Source organism: Schistocerca gregaria, chromosome 7, assembly GCF_023897955.1.
Source record: "Schistocerca gregaria isolate iqSchGreg1 chromosome 7, iqSchGreg1.2, whole genome shotgun sequence".
Taxonomy (NCBI): Eukaryota; Metazoa; Arthropoda; class Insecta; order Orthoptera; family Acrididae; genus Schistocerca; species Schistocerca gregaria.
The window spans coordinates 454,745,861-454,762,005 of record NC_064926.1 but is presented as its reverse complement, the minus strand read 5'-3'; positions in this window follow the sequence as shown (position 1 = coordinate 454,762,005).

Genomic DNA, 16,145 nt, shown 5'->3' with positions numbered 1-16,145 from the left:
TCATCAATTACATTCAATATTTCTTCTGTTACCCAACGATTTCTACTAGCCCTCGTCTTTTTACCCACATGATCCTTTGCTGTCTTCACCACGTCATCCCTCAAAGTTACCCATTCTTCTTCTACTGTGTTTCTTTCCCCCATTCTTGTCAATTGTTCCTTTATGCTCTCCCTGAAACTCTGTACAACCTCTGGTTCTTATAGTTTATCCAGGTCCCATCTCTTTAAATTCCCACCTTTTTGCAGTTTCTTCAGTTTCAATCTACAGGTCCCACCCAATACATTGTGGTCAAAGTACACATCTGCCCCTGGAAATGTCTTACAATTTAAAATCTGGTTCCTAAATCTCTGTCTTACCATTATATAATCTATCTGATACCTTGTAGAATCTCCAGGCTTCTTCCATGTATACAATCTTCTTTTATGATTCTTGACCCAAGTTTTAGCTATGAGTAGGTTGCACTCTGTACAAAATACTACCAGGCGGCTTCCTCTTACGTTTCTTACTCCCAATCCATATTCACCTACTACGTTTCCTTCTCTCCCTTTTCCTACTGGCGAATTCCAGTCACCCATGACTATTAAATTTTCATCTACCTTCACTATCTGAATAATTTCTTTTATTTCATCATACATTTCTTCAATTTCTTCGTCATCTGCAGAGCTAGTTGGCATATAAACTTGTACTACTGTGGTAGGCGTGGGCTTCGTATCCAACTTGGCCACAATAATGCGTTCACTATGCTGTTTGTAGTAGCTTACCCGCATTCCTATTTTCCTATTCATTATTAAACCTACTCCTGCATTACCCCTATTTGAGTTTGTGTTGCCGGCCGCTGTGGTCTAGCGGTTCTAGGCACTCAGTGCGGAACTGCGCGACTTCTACGGTCGGAGGTTCGAATGCTGCCTCGGGCATGGATGTGTGTGATGTCCTTAGGTTAGTTAGGTTTAAGTAGTTCTAAGTTCTAGGGGACTGACGACCACAGATGTTAAGTCCCATAGTGCTGAGCCATTTGAACCATTTTTTTTATTTTTTTTATTTTGTGTTAATAACCCTGTAGTCCTCTGACCAAAAGTCTTGTTCCTCCTGCCACCAAACTTCACTAATTCCCACTATATCTAAATTTAACCTATCCATTTCCCTTTTTAAATTTTCTAGTCTACCTGCCCGATTAAGGGATCTGACAGTCCACGCTCCTCTCGAGCAGTCCCCGCCCGGAGATCCAAATGGGGGACTATTTTACCTCCGGAATGTTTTACCCAAGGGGACGCCATCATCATTTAACCATACTGTAAAGCTGCATGCCCTCGGGAAAAATTACGGCCGTAGTTTCCCGTTGCTTTCAGCCGTTCGCAGTACCAGAACAGCAAGGCCGTTTTGGTTAGTGTTACAAGGCCAGATCAGTCAATCATCCAGACTGTTGCCCCTGAAACTACTGAAAAGGCTGCTGCCCCTCTTCAGGAACCAAACGTTTGTCTGTCCTCTCAACAGATACCCCTCCGTTGTGGTTGCACCTACGGTACGGTTATCTGTATCGCTGAGGCACCCAAGCATCCCCACCAACGGCGAGGTCCATGGTTCATGGGGGTAGAGAAGTGGTGTCATACGTAAGAATAACTGACTGGTTTGAATATCTGTTCCGTCGTGGTTCCAGAGAACACCTTTTTTTTTAGAACATGTTTGTCCACGATGCGTACTAGTACAGCAATGAGCGTTAGGCTGCGTCAGGGACATCAGTGAGCAAGGAACATTTACGAGAGAACAGTGTTAGGTATCAAGAACAGACTGGATGGTCTATTGTTGAAATTTCTTTACCGAAATTTGTGATAAATAATGCGGCGCAGACATAACCTTTGGTACTATTTCGGAAGCAGGAATATGATTCCGCATGAACGTCGTGGAGATTTCTAGAATTCAATGCACAGGACCAAGAGTCCAGTTTATGATATCTCACACATTTGAGATCGTCTCTCTTCCTTTCTCTCTCACTTCTTTCTTTCTCTCTCTCTCCCTCTCTCTCTCTCTCTCCCTTTCTTTCGTTACTTTGAATACTTCTGATTACAATCCTTTATTAAGGCAAAAGTTTTTAAGCAAATAAATTCGCTACCTCCTTTTGTTTATTGTGTCAGCCACATGTAGGCAGCGACTACAAACCAGTGTTTTTGATTGTTTCTTGCTCGCTCTTCCTCTGAGACTCTTTCTGTTCTTCTTGATGTGTTACTGGACATATACAGTATTTTTCACGCTTTTAGTCCAATTTTCTCACTTTTTTTCTTTGTCTTCGTTCATTAAAACACCTTTCCCTAAATCCTGATGTACTTCTTTCATCCATAGGACTTGTGCCTTTCTTCACCTCTCGCAAGTCGTCATTTATTTGTAACTCATTTTAGTTTAATCCTTTTAATGTAGCGTTTCTCAACACGGTACAGTAACAGCGACTCTTCTATAATACCTGTGGTAGCATGAATTAACGAACAACACAAGTGCATATATTGGTTTTGTGGATTCTGATCAGTAACAAGACAATTGATCACTATAGGTTGTGTTAAAAATGAGCGCCTGCAGGGGCAAAACAAGCTTTCAATTTGGTTTGGAACGACTGCTCCACACGTGCTAGCATTTCATCAGAGACGTCCGAGAAGGCTGCAGTAATACGTCTTTGCATATCATCTGGTATAGTTGGTATGTTCTTGTAGACAGCGTCTTTCAGCTTTTCCCGCAGCGGAAAGTCTACAGGCGTCAGATTTTGGGAATGGTACGGGCAAGGTGCAGTTCCTCTGCATCCAATCCAACGATCTGGAAACAACTTGTGATGACTTGCTTCAGTACTTCGAGCATTATGGGCGGGACAGTAGTCACGTTGCTACCACAGGTTCTTCCTAGTCTGCAGAGACACGCCTTCTAGCATCCGTGAAAGACCGTCTGTCAGGAGGCCGAGATAACGTGTGCGTGTTGCGTGTTTCGTCTACGAAAGGCGGGCATATGAGCTTATGTTTCACTGTTTCACACCACAAGTTTACATTCCATGGATGCTGACATTCCACCTGACGAAGCTACCGGGGACCGTCAACAGGCCCATAGTGTATGTTTCAGCGGTTTACCTGCACATGATTGGTAAATGTGGCTCGATCAATAAAGTAGATAGCTGATACACCTGGAGAATCATGTCGCAATGCCCATGTAAAGAAGTTAACACTATTCATACGTTTCCATGAAACTCTTAATGGAGAGAGATGTGGTAGGCGTGGAATGTATGTCAATGGAGACACATGCCGAACTCACCCCTCATTCTCGTGCGACTGCGCGGGAGCTAACGAGCAGATAAACTGCAACAGCAACAAGAACATTAATTTCCCCGACTGCCGTCACTTGTTTTCCTTCTGTTACGTTGTCTAGGTGTTACACTACCGTTTTCTCGTAACTCGTTGAAGAAGTTGATAAATAACCGCCGAGATGGTTGCTGCCTGTTAGGATATCTTGCCACATAGACAGCAAAAGAACGAACTGCAATCTTCCTACATTCTCCATATACCATGAGCATGTCGGCTTTTTCTGTATTGGTAAATTCCCTCGTCCACTCACGACCTACTGCTTGGATAGTCACACACTAACTGACTAAGAAGTCACATTGTGCTCAAGAAACAGACAAGTACATAGTAAGCAAACATAACAACGTTGGTCCTAGCAACTAGTCAGGTTGAATGGCACAATCGATTGTCAGAAACTTATCAAAAATCGATATCACTTAAACGACTCGCTATAGAATCCTGCAACCAACTCCACTGATATCCTAATTTATCCTACTCTTAACTTGTTAATGTCAATAGGCATTGTTTCTTTTAAAAAAGTTTGTTTGCACAAAAGGTTCACTAAGTATTATTAGGATCTATTGGTTGGCTAGCAATATGTGTCTCCGACTACCAATCCATTCTCTGGAAACCGCTCACCAACAAAGCTTTCCACTTCCGTAGTATTTGATGGGGAAGATGGAGGTTATTCACACTATAACGTATTTTGAGTACTTTGACACTAAAACTGCAAAGTTACAAATCTTACAAGTTAGCAACAATAAGTATATTTATCGTAATTGCAACACATAGATCAGTTACATTGGCAAAACCGGGACCGTTGACCCTCTATTGCTCTCTGGCTCGGGTTGAGGGCTAAAAGTGGGCGGATTGCGTCATGGAAGTGTGAGGTGCAGAGGGGCTGTAGCACAGCTGATGTGGGGTACAAGCTACTACTACTTAGAGTGTCTATTTGGGAATCTAGCTGATTACACGACTTTAACCAGGTCTAGTAGTCTTGTATTAGTTCACTCCCTCTCTCCCTCTCTCTCTGTCCACTCTCTCCTTTCCCCCTCTCTCTATAATCCCCTGCCCCATCTCTGTTCACTCTACCCTTTACTCCCTGTTATCTGCTGCTGCCCCTCAGTCCAGCTGCTCTGATATTTCTCCCTCTGCCCACCGGCTCCTCCTCTCTCCTCTAAGTCCATTTCCTACATGCGTCTATCTTTGACCATCTCCCCCACCTCTGTCCCTGCAGCTCCTTCTGAGCCTCTACTCCTGCCACACCCACTGTCCATCTTCTCCTCTTTCCTATCTCTGCCCATTTCCTCCCCTTGCACTCTGTCTGACTCCTGCCCACTCCTTCCATTTCCTCCACCCCCTATCTCTGTCCACTTCGTCCCACTCCTTGTACATCACCTGTCCCTCTCTCTGTCCATCTCCTCCTACCCCAATCTCCATCCATCTGGTCCTCCTCCACATGCCCATCTGCTACTTCCCAATCTGTTGTCTTTTGTCCCTCTCCTCCTGACCCCTCTCTGTCCGTCTTCCTCTCCATCTTCTTGCAGTCAATCTCCTCCTCCCTCTTACCACTGTTCATCCCTTCCACCCTTATTTCTGCCCATCTCCTTCTCTTTCCTTTCTCCATACATATCCCTTCTCCCCTCTCTACCCATCACTTCTCCTCCTGCCTCTACGTATCTCCTTCTGTCTGTATATTCTCCTTTCACAACCTTGTGTCCATATCCTTCCTTTTCTCTGTCCGTTTCTCCCTCGCCTTCTCTCTAACCAACTCCTCCTCCTCCTCCTCCTCCTCCTCCTCCTCCTCCTCCTTTTGCTCCTCTTCCTCCTCCTCCCAATGCCTCCATCCCCTTTCTCTAACCACTTACACCACAGCCATTCCCTGTCAGTTTTTTCCTGGTCCTCTCACTACCCATCTCCTCCTGCTCCTTCTACTCCAATCTCAGCCGGCCGCGGTGGTCTCGCGGTTCTAGGCGCGCAGTCCGGAACCGTGCGACTGCTGCGGTCGCAGGTTCGAATCCTGCCTCGGGCATGGATGTGTGTGATGTGCGTAGGTTAGTTAGGTTTAAGTAGTTCTAAGTTCTAGGGGACTGATGACCATAGCAGTTTAGTCCCATAGTGCTCAGAGCCATTTGAACCATTTTTACTCCAATCTCTCTATCCACTGACTCCTTCTCCCTCTGGCTACCTTGTACCCCCTTTATGTCCTCATCTCTCTCTCAGCCCGTCTCCCCCTTTCTAAGTCTCTCCCCTGCATATGTCCATCTCATCCCATCCCCTCTCTTAGTCTACCTCTTCTTCCCCCTCTGTCCATTTCACACTCTCCCCCCCCTCTCTCTCTCTCTCTCTCCATCTCCTACCCCTCCTTCCTCCTATCTGGATCCTTCTTCTGCCTTTCTGTATGCCCACCTCCTTGGCCCCCCCTCTCTGTCTAATTTATCACCCTCACTACAGTAGGAAGTTTCAGGCTCTCCGCCCCACAGTATTTCTTTGAAGATAGTAAGTAAGAAGTGTACCAAATTTGGTTGAAATCGATCCAGGGGTTTAGGAGGAGCTTTTTACCTCTTACTTTGCCCTCGTATGCATATCTTACATAAATTTTAACATATTTCACACATGTTTGTACACATATCTCAGTTTTCGCCCTGCAACTTCGATTTTACGCAAATTAATTTGGTGCATGCGAATACTATCCACGAAATATATTATGAATTGAATGAGTAGTAAAGACGTAATTCATGATGTGGCAGTTTTTCACTCATCTCAGAGTTTATGATGTCATATCTCCTGAATTACGTGTCGTATAATGATATTATTTTGTAGGTACACTTAGAGGTGTATGTGAATTCTTCCCGCAGAATGTGTCGCGAATATTATTAATTAGTAGTAAAGTAAAGATGTAATAAATCCAAACCTCATTCCCTCTGCGGCAGTTTTTCTCCATGAACAGCGAACATCCACTCCTGGAAATGGAAAAAGGAACACATTGACACCGGTGTGTCAGACCCACCATACTTGCTCCGGACACTGCGAGAGGGCTGTACAAGCAATGATCACACGCACGGCACAGCGGACACACCAGGAACCGCGGTGTTGGCCGTCGAATAGCGCTAGCTGAGCGGCATTTGTGCACCGCCGCCGTCAGTGTCAGCCAGTTTGCCGTGGCATACGGAGCTCCATCACAGTCTTTAACACTGGTAGCATGCCGAGACAGCGTGGACGTGAACCGTATGTGCAGTTGACGGACTTTGAGCGAAGGCGTATAGTGGGCATGCGGGAGGCCGGGTGGACGTACCGCCGAATTGCTCAACACGTGGGGCGTGAGGTCTCCACAGTACATCGATGTTGTCGCCAGTGGTCGGCGGAAGGTGCACGTGCCCGTCGACCTGGGACCGGACAGCAGCGACGCACTTATGAACGCCAAGACCGTAGGATCCTACGCAGTGCCGTAGGGGACCGCACCGCCACTTCCCAGCAAATTAGGGACACTGTTGCTCCTGGGGTATCGGCGAGGACCATTCGCAACCGTCTCCATAAAGCTGGGCTACGGTCCCGCACACCGTTAGGCCGTCTTCCGCTCACGCCCCAACATCGTGCAGCCCGCCTCCAGTGGTGTCGCGACAGGCGTAAATGGAGGGACGAATGGAGACGTGTCGTCTTCAGCGATGAGAGTCGCTTCTGCCTTGGTACCAATGATGGTCGTATGCGTGTTTAGCGCCGTGCAGGTGAGCGCCACAATCAGGACTGCATACGACCGAGGCACACAGGGCCAACACCCGGCATCATGGTGTGGGGAGCGATCTCCTTTACTGGCCGTACACCTCTGGTGATCGTCGAGGGGACACTGAATAGTGCACGGTACATCCAAACCGTCATCGAATCCATCGTTCTACCATTCCTAGACCGGCAAGGGAACTTGCTGTTCCAACACGACAATGCACGTCCGCATGTATCCCGTGCCACCCAACGTGCTCTAGAAGGTGTAAGTCAACTACCCTGGCCAGCAAGATCTCCGGATCTGTCCCCCAATGAGCACGTTTGGGACTGGATGAAGCGTCGTCTCACGCGGTCTGGACGTCCAGCACGAACGCTGGTCCAACTGAGGCGCCAGGTGGAAATGGCATGGCAAGCCGTTCCACAGGACTACATCCAGCATCTCTACGATCGTCTCCATGGGAGAATAGCAGCCTGCATTGCTGCACTGTAGTAGTGCCGACATTGTGCATGCTCTGTTGCCTGTGTCTATGTGCCTGTGGTTCTGTCAGTGTGATCATGTGATGTATCTGACCCCAGGAATGTGTCAATAAAGTTTCCCCTTCCTGGGACAATGAATTCACGGTGTTCTTATTTCAATTTCCAGAAGTGTATATTAAGCGGTAAACTTTAACCCTGTCATCATTTTGTGGGATTGCCAGGAAGAAAAAGTTTATTAAAGGTTGGAAATTGTGTGTAAAGTTGAATGAAAGTCACTAAGTGCTCTCGTTCTCAAATACTGGATGAATATATTGTTTGGGCGTGTGGGCAACGTTTTTTTTTACACCCCCCCCCCCCAATTCTTTTGATAGGTAGGTGGTTCTTACCCCCATAAGCTTTCTTTCCAGATATTAAGTGATATGTGTATCACGTTTGGTTGAATCTAGTCCAGCGGTTTAGGACGATTTGTAGAACATACATCCGGACGTACATACACACATACATATATAGGACATCCATTTGTATAATATGTATGGATTAAATCATCCCTCGAAAAACATTCGCCCTGCACGCCCTTCACGCCAAGGGAGTCACTTGTAATTAATAATCATGCCTTTAATTTAGTACTAAAAAGTTAATTACTAAATGCATGTGCAGTACTGATACAGTCTTCTTTTAAAGTGCATTACATCTGTGTAAAAGTGAATTTTAATTTTTCCATATGACTGAATATACAGGGTGTTACAAAAAGGTACTGCCAAACTTTCAGGAAACATTCCTCACACGCAAAGAAAGAAAATATGTTATGTGGACATGTGTCCGGAAACTCTTACTTTCCATGTTAGTGCTCATTTTATTACTTCTCTTCAAATCACATTAATCATGGAATGGAAACACACAGCAACAGAACGTACCAGCGTGACTTCAGACACTTTGTTACAGGAAATGTTCAAAATGTCCTCCGTTAGCGAGGATACATGCATCCACCCTCCGTCGCATAGAATGCCTGATGCGCTGATGCAGCCCTGGAGAATGGCGTATTGTATCACAGCCGACCACAATACGAGCACGAAGAGTCTCTACATTTGGTACCGGGGTTGCGTAGACAAGAGCTTTCAAATGCCCCCATAAGTGAAAGTCAAGAGGGTTGAGGTCAGGAGAGCGTGGAGGCCATGGAATTGGTCGCCTCTACCAATCGATCGGTCACCGAATCTGTTGTTGAGAAGCGTACGAACACTTCGACAGAAATGTGCAGGAGCTCCATCATGCATGAACCACATGTTGTGTCGTACTTGTTAAGGCACATGTTCTAGCATGATAACGTGCTCCATTGAGAGTAGGTGGAAGAACATGGGGCCCAATCAAGACGTCACCAACAATGCCTGCCCAAATGTGCACAGAAAATCTGTGTTTATGACACAAGCACCGAAGTCAACATTACCTTCCTTCAATTGGGCCAACTGGCGGTGAATCGAGGAAGTACAGTACATACTGAGGAAACTGAAATGAGCTCTAACATGGAAATTAAGCGTCTCCGGACACATATCCATATAACATCTTTTCTTTATTTGTGTGCGAGGAATGTTTCCTGAAAGTTTTGCAGTTCCTTTTTCTAACACCCTGTATTTTGCCTTCCTTTCCTTTCACTAAGGAAATCAATTTCCATCTTTTTCGTAAACTTTCCCTCACCATTGTTATTAGGCGCCCTATAAGTTGAGAATCGCTGTTCTAATATATTCACAGAAAGCCGCTCTTCTATTCTACATTATGACTGATTCCTTGTTTAATCTTTAGTGAAATGCAAGCTCCGTTGCTTATAAGTTTTTCGAACACTGGATTTTCCTTAGAAGTATACCTTTTTCCCTCTTCTTCTGAAAGTTGATTACTAATAATTGTCTTTGTTGCATATGAATGTCACGTTTGCCTACAGTACAGTAGCGGCTCTTTCTTAAACTGTGCCTTCTCACTGATGTTCGAGGTCAGAGTCTCGCCTATGTTAACGTCTTTATTTTTTAATATCACAATAGATTCGTCTTTACTTTCCAGGTTGGAACTTTTGCAGATATTTTCCTGCTAACATATTGGTTTTGTAAAAAGTCTATACGATGACCCTTTATGCATATAATCGTCGTTTTCAGAATCGCCCTTGATACTATCTTAGGTGCTGAGCCATGTGACTCTCCTACTCTGTACTGCTTTGGACGTGACTGGAAGAAGTGATATACCTCCACAGATGCTGGCGTTATTTTTGTAGCTTTCTTTAATGTAGAGTATGAATAATTGCGTATCACTTAGCAACTTGGATTATTTCTGTGCACTAGGTGAGCTGAAACAACTGAACTATTCTAGTATATCGTCCTTGGCATATTTCACTACTTCTGCAACTAGTAAGTCCTAGTCGACTGCATTCCTACTTGTCAGTCTACTTGTGACACTTTAAAGTCAACAGTGTGCGTCAGATGAAATTTATTTTTATATGCCGCTGCAGCGATTTCTAACTTTTGCCATTTTACTAGTGGAAACCATAGAAAAAACTGTATGTTAGTACTAACATACATGTCAAAATTTTACCAACCTCACTCATGTATTATCACAACAACCGATGGCACATCTCCTTTTGCTGAGTACATAAACCGAACACAGAGAAATGAGGAAGCATTCTGGTGAAGACACAGGCCGCAAGTGGCGATATCTGTCGACAAACCGATTCTTACTACGGGCAGATAATTGTAATCCGGTGCCTAGGATGAAGCATCTCGGGAACGGAGAATCTGGCATGCCGTTCACATGCTAGTGTCGGGAAAATCTTTGAAAGTGTTCGAAGGATGGTAAAACCACGAGCAGGTGACAAGTTGTAAGACGTCCATTACTCAATACAGAGCGTGGAGATCGCAAACTTCTCCACTCTGTAAAGGATAATGAGACGTGATTCGTGGCAGGTATGACGACTGGGTCAACGCTGTTGGTGCAGGCATAAGTGTTCCGGCGCGTACCATACAGCATAGGTAGTTGAAATTGGGGCTTCACAGCAGACGACGCCTAACTATTCCAATACTGACCCAACGATGTCGTCAATTACAATTACATTTAACAGGTCCATAGATATTGTACTGCGGATCAATTGAAGCATGTCACGTGATCGGATAAATCACGTTCATTTTTTACAGCAGAACGATAGTCGTGTCTGGATAAACCGTCATTCAGACGAATATCTGCTCGGAACACGCACATCATCAAGGCTCTGGTCCTTGTAACGCAGAGAGTTACATTCATCTGGGCTACCATTGGACTTGGGGCTGTAACCCTAGCCTCCACGGCATCTGGAGCTATGTGGACATAACTGCGGATGACCTGCATCCCTTCTTGATTGATGTCTTCCCCGACAGCGATGGCATTATCCAGCAGCATAACTGCCCGGGCCACAAGCCCAGAAGCGTGCTATAATGGTCTGGAGAGCATCATAGTGAATTCACGTTGATGTCTTAGCCATTAGAACCAGCCACGGAACACATCTGGGACGCTGATGGGTGCCACCGAAACGTAATTTTAGCCAGTTTCGTGACCTGTGTGCGTACGTCCCTCTAGAATTCTGCCAAGCACTTGTCGAAACCATGCCACACAGAATTGCTGCTGTATAGCGTTGTAAAAGTGGACCAAGACACTATTAATCAGGTGTTCATGATGTTTTGGCTCACCAGTGTAGGCCTGTACATATCTGCGTTTTATTTAAATTTTGATGTTAGTTAAAGCGTGGAAGTTTCAGTGTTATACCTGAAAATGGCTGAAGGCCGACACTATGATAGAATATTTTAAAAATAAGTAATTTTAATACTAGTATGCGCCATGATATTATTTAAAGTGTTTGATTCGATTGTGGACCGCATTTTTTTGTATGGTAGGTAATTTTAAGATGCCTACCACAAGCGAAATGCATTACTGAAATTTTAAAATGGAAACCCTCGCAACGAAGACTGTATTTTTATTGGAAATTTTACACTTGTCGCTGTATCATTCCCCACTATGGAACGGAAGAAATTTTGAAATTAATAATTGCTTTAGTTTCGTCTTAGTTGGCGGTGTTGAGTTTGCAACACCAATCAGAGGTCTTTGGATATTCAGGTCATCTACATCGAGATGATTACTCTCCAATTCACAATTAAATGACAAACTGCCTGTTGGCTTCTGTCTCGGGTTCTTCGGCCGACGTTCGTTTGACGATTTTTCTTACGTTTCGCCAGCACGAGTTTCCGGCCATCGAAGTTTCACCCTCCATTGCTGGCGGTGGACTCGAGCCGAGCTCGCGTCCGCAGAGCTGGTGCGCCAAAGTCCATGGGCTTCTCCGCGGTCATTTCCGGTGCGGTTCTCTTGCTGCCTGCGATGGTCGTTCGCTGCACTGCATCACGAGAAGCCAGCATCCGTTTACCTTGAGGGTTTCTTCTTTCTTGTCGAAGCTACTCTCGTGCTTGTGTATTTCTTTAGCTTCTCCGAACAAGCGAGTGTGATAGTTATTTTCTACAGCCAGAACTTCAGTGTGGGAGATTTTTATTACCTGGTCGGTCTCAGACAGCTCGTGTTCAGCCACACTAGATTTCTCCACTTGCCCCAACCTACAATGTCGCTTATGTTTGTGATCCAGGTGTTGATTGATCTTCCAGTCTTTCCAACATAAACTTTTCCGCATTCGCGTGGTACGCGGTATATTCCCGACATTAAAAGTAGGTCCTTTTTCCCCTTTGCCGATCTCAGATACTCTTCGATTTCTTTGTCGGCTTGTAAATCGTCTTTACACCGTGTTTGCGCAATATACGGCCAATTCTGCCGGTCAGTCTCGGAATGTGTGGCTCTGTTATGCTTGTAATATAACTTGTGGAGTACCCTTTGCTCCTCAGAACACTTTCCAAGTGTTGTATTTCTGCCACACATTCCCAGAGTGACGGACAGGAAGTTTGTCAACAAGTGGACACGAAAGGCTTAACAATTTTGTGTCACAATTAATCATCGAACTACCTTCGAGGTCTTTCTCTATCGTTCCACTATTGAAAGCCGCGCGGGCAAAAGATCACTTAAATCTTTCTGTGTGAGATCTGGTTTCTCTCATTTTGTTACGATGATCAATTCTTCCTATGTAGGTGGGTGCCGACAAATATTTTCGTGATCGCAGGAGAAAGTTGAAGATTGAAATTTTACGAGAACATCCCGCTGTAACGAAAACTGCCTTTGTTAATGATTGCCACCCCAATTTGCGTCTCACGTCCATGGCGCACTCTCCCATATTTCACAATGATAGAAAACGAGCTGACCCTCTTTGAATTTTTTTGATGTCCTCCACAAGTCCCATCTCATGAGGATCCTACAAAGCACAGCAATTCTCCAGAAGAGGGCGGACAAGTGTCGCATAAGCAGTCTGTTTAGTAGACTTGATGCACTCTCTAAGCATTGTGCCTTTGGTTTACTTTCCCCAGAACATTATCTATGTGATCGTTACAGTTGAACTAATTCGTAATGGTATCCCTAAGTATTTAGTTGAATTTATAGCGTTTAGATTTTTATGATTTATAGTGCAACAGAAATGTAGCAGATTTCTTTTAGTATTTATATAGATGACTTCACACTTTTCAATATTTAGAATCAATTGCCACCTTTTTCGCCATACAGATATCTTGCCTAATCTTTTTGCAATTGGTTTGGATCGTCTCATGATTTTACAATACGGTAAATTACAGCATCGTTTGCAAATATTTGACGGTTGCTCAGATTATCTCTTAAGTCTTTATGTTGCTCAGGAACGGCAGAGGGTCTGCAACATTTCGTTGGAGAACGCAACACATTACTCCTTCTTTACTCGATGACTTTCCGTACATTACTACGAACAGCGGGCTTTCAGACAGGAACTAAAGAACCAGTGGCACAACTTAGGCAATATTCCATAGGTACAGCCGGCCGGTGTGGCCGAGCGGTTCTAGGTGCTTCAGTCCGGAGCGGCGCTGCAGCTACGGCCGCTGGTTCGAATCCTGCTTCGCGCATGGCTGTGTGAGGTGTCCTTAGGTTAGTTAGGTTAAGTAGTTAGGTTTAAGTAGTTCTAAGTCTAGGGGACTGATGACCTCATATGTTAAGTCTCACAGTGCTTAGAGCCATTTGAACCATAGGTACACAATTCGATTAAAAGTTACTTGTGATGAACGGTGTTAAAATCCTTATGTTAATCTAAAAATATGGAATCAATTTGACATCCCCTGTCGATAGCGCTTATTACTTCACGAGAATAATAAACTAGTTGTGTGTCACAAGGTCGATATTTTCTGAATCTGTGCTGTTTGTCAATACATCGTTTTCTTCAAGGTAGTTCATATGTTCGAACACAACATACCAGTATGTTCCAAAATCCTTCAGCATATCGACGTTAATGATATGGGTCTGTAAATCAACAGATTACTCCTATTTCCTTTATTGGATACTGGTGTGACTTTTGACCAATTCTTTGTTACCGATCTTTCGACTAGTGTGCGGTTGTATATTATTGCTAAGCATTAAGCTATTGTACCTGCGTACTCTGAAACGAACTTGACTGGCACACAATACGAACTGGAAATCTTGTTTTACTAAGTGATTTAAGCCGCCTCGCTACACCGAGGTTATCTGCTTCTAAGTTACTCTTCTTCTTAGTTGTCCTAGATTCGAGTTCTCGAATATTTACTTCTTCTTGTTTCCTGAGAAAATTCATAGTTGATTACCTGTTTGATGTACTTGGTCATATCCCATATTAATTACGTTAACTAGAATTTGTGAATTTACTAGACTATTAACTACGCGCCCTGAATATTCTCTGCCGCAGGAGAAATACAAATCGGTATAAAACGCGCTCGTCATGTCACCTCGTAATTCCGCTTCATTAACGTTACAACAGAGTGTTAGTAATGACGCGCTGTTTAAAATCCTGGGTTTATATTTCATGTTTCCTTTTACCGAATATAACATTGATAACGTAGTCTGTCACGCATATAATTAGTTAAGCCCACACGGGAATATGTCAGTGCGGAGATCGTTGTTGCGTTGGATTAAAGACGTATGCCGATGTTGCGAATGAGTCGGCGCGTTTGTATTGCTGCTGTATTGAATAACACCCAGTTTTGAAAATTTAATTCATTACTTCGGCGCCATCTGTCCGCGCTAAACCTGCTCCAGCTGGCGAACAACTTTTTTTCGTTTTAATTTACAAAAGCAAAATTAATTAATTAGTCGCGCGTGTTTTCACTTCTGTTGGTACGACAGTAAAGCTTGATCGGTGCCATGCGAGGTAAATGAACAAAATAAAATGATCAGCGCAAACTGAGGAAACCGTCGGAAAGCAAGTTCAGTACATTTTGGATTATTTATTTCATGTCTACATTAATGTTTGAGCTAGTTCAAAACTGTAACGTAATCAGAGTATTATACAGGGTGATTCAAAAAGAATACCTCAACTTTAAAAATGTGTATTTAATGAAAGAAACATAATATAACCTTCTGTTATACGTCATTAGAAAGAGTATTTAAAAAGGTTTTTTTTTTACTCAAAAAGAAGTTCAGAGATGTTCAATACGGCCCCCTCCAGACACTCGAGCAATATCAACCCGATAATCCAACTCGTTCCACACTCTCTGTAGCATATCAGACGTAACAGTTTGGATAGCTGCTGTTATTTCTCGTTTCAAATCATCATTGGTGGCTGGGAGAGGTGGCCAAAACACCATATCCTTAACATACCCCCATAAGAAAACATCGCAGGGGGTAAGATCAGGGCTTCTTGGAGGCCAGTGATGAAGTGCTCTGTCACGGGCTGCCTGGCGGCCGATCCATCGCCTCGGGTAGTTGACGTTCAGGTAGTTACGCACAGATAAGTGCCAATGTGGTGGCGCTCCATCCTGCTGAAATATGAATTGTTGTGCTTCTTGTTCGAGCTGAGGGAACAGTCAATTCTCTAACATCTCCAGATACTGTAGTCCAGTTACAGTAGCACCTTCGAAGAAAAAGGGGCCAAAAACTTTATTGGCTGAAATGGCACAGAAAACGTTCACCTTAGGGGAGTCACGTTTATACCAACGTTTAATACACCACCTATCTGGAGGTTTAACACCATACTTCGTTCGAAATGCAAGATGAACAACTGTCGTCGATTCACTTCTTCCATACTCAATAACACAAAAAGCTTTCTGTTGAGCGGTCGCCATCTTAGTATCAACTGACGCTGACGCCTAGTCAACAGCGCCTCAGGAGAACAAATGTACAACTAAATGAAACTTTATAGCTCCCTTAATTCGCCGACAGATAGTGCTTAGCTCTGCCTTTTGTCGTTGCAGAGTTTTAAATTCCTAAAGTTATGGTATTCTTTTTGAATCACCCTGTATTACCGTTGACGTGATTCTGGGGTTGATCTCTGCTGCTCGATTTTGTGAATATGTAATAGGAAACCCACATTACCTAAAGAACAATTATATATACAGCGTACCTCATATCTTGCAGGTAATCTGCAGTGGACAATGAATGGAAGGCAGAGTTACAATGGAAGACGTAACACACGAGCCGTCCCGCAACTGTCAGCAGTAGGGCCACACACACTCAATAAAACATGGAAGTTTTTCGGGTATTGTATGGTGTCATCTTATT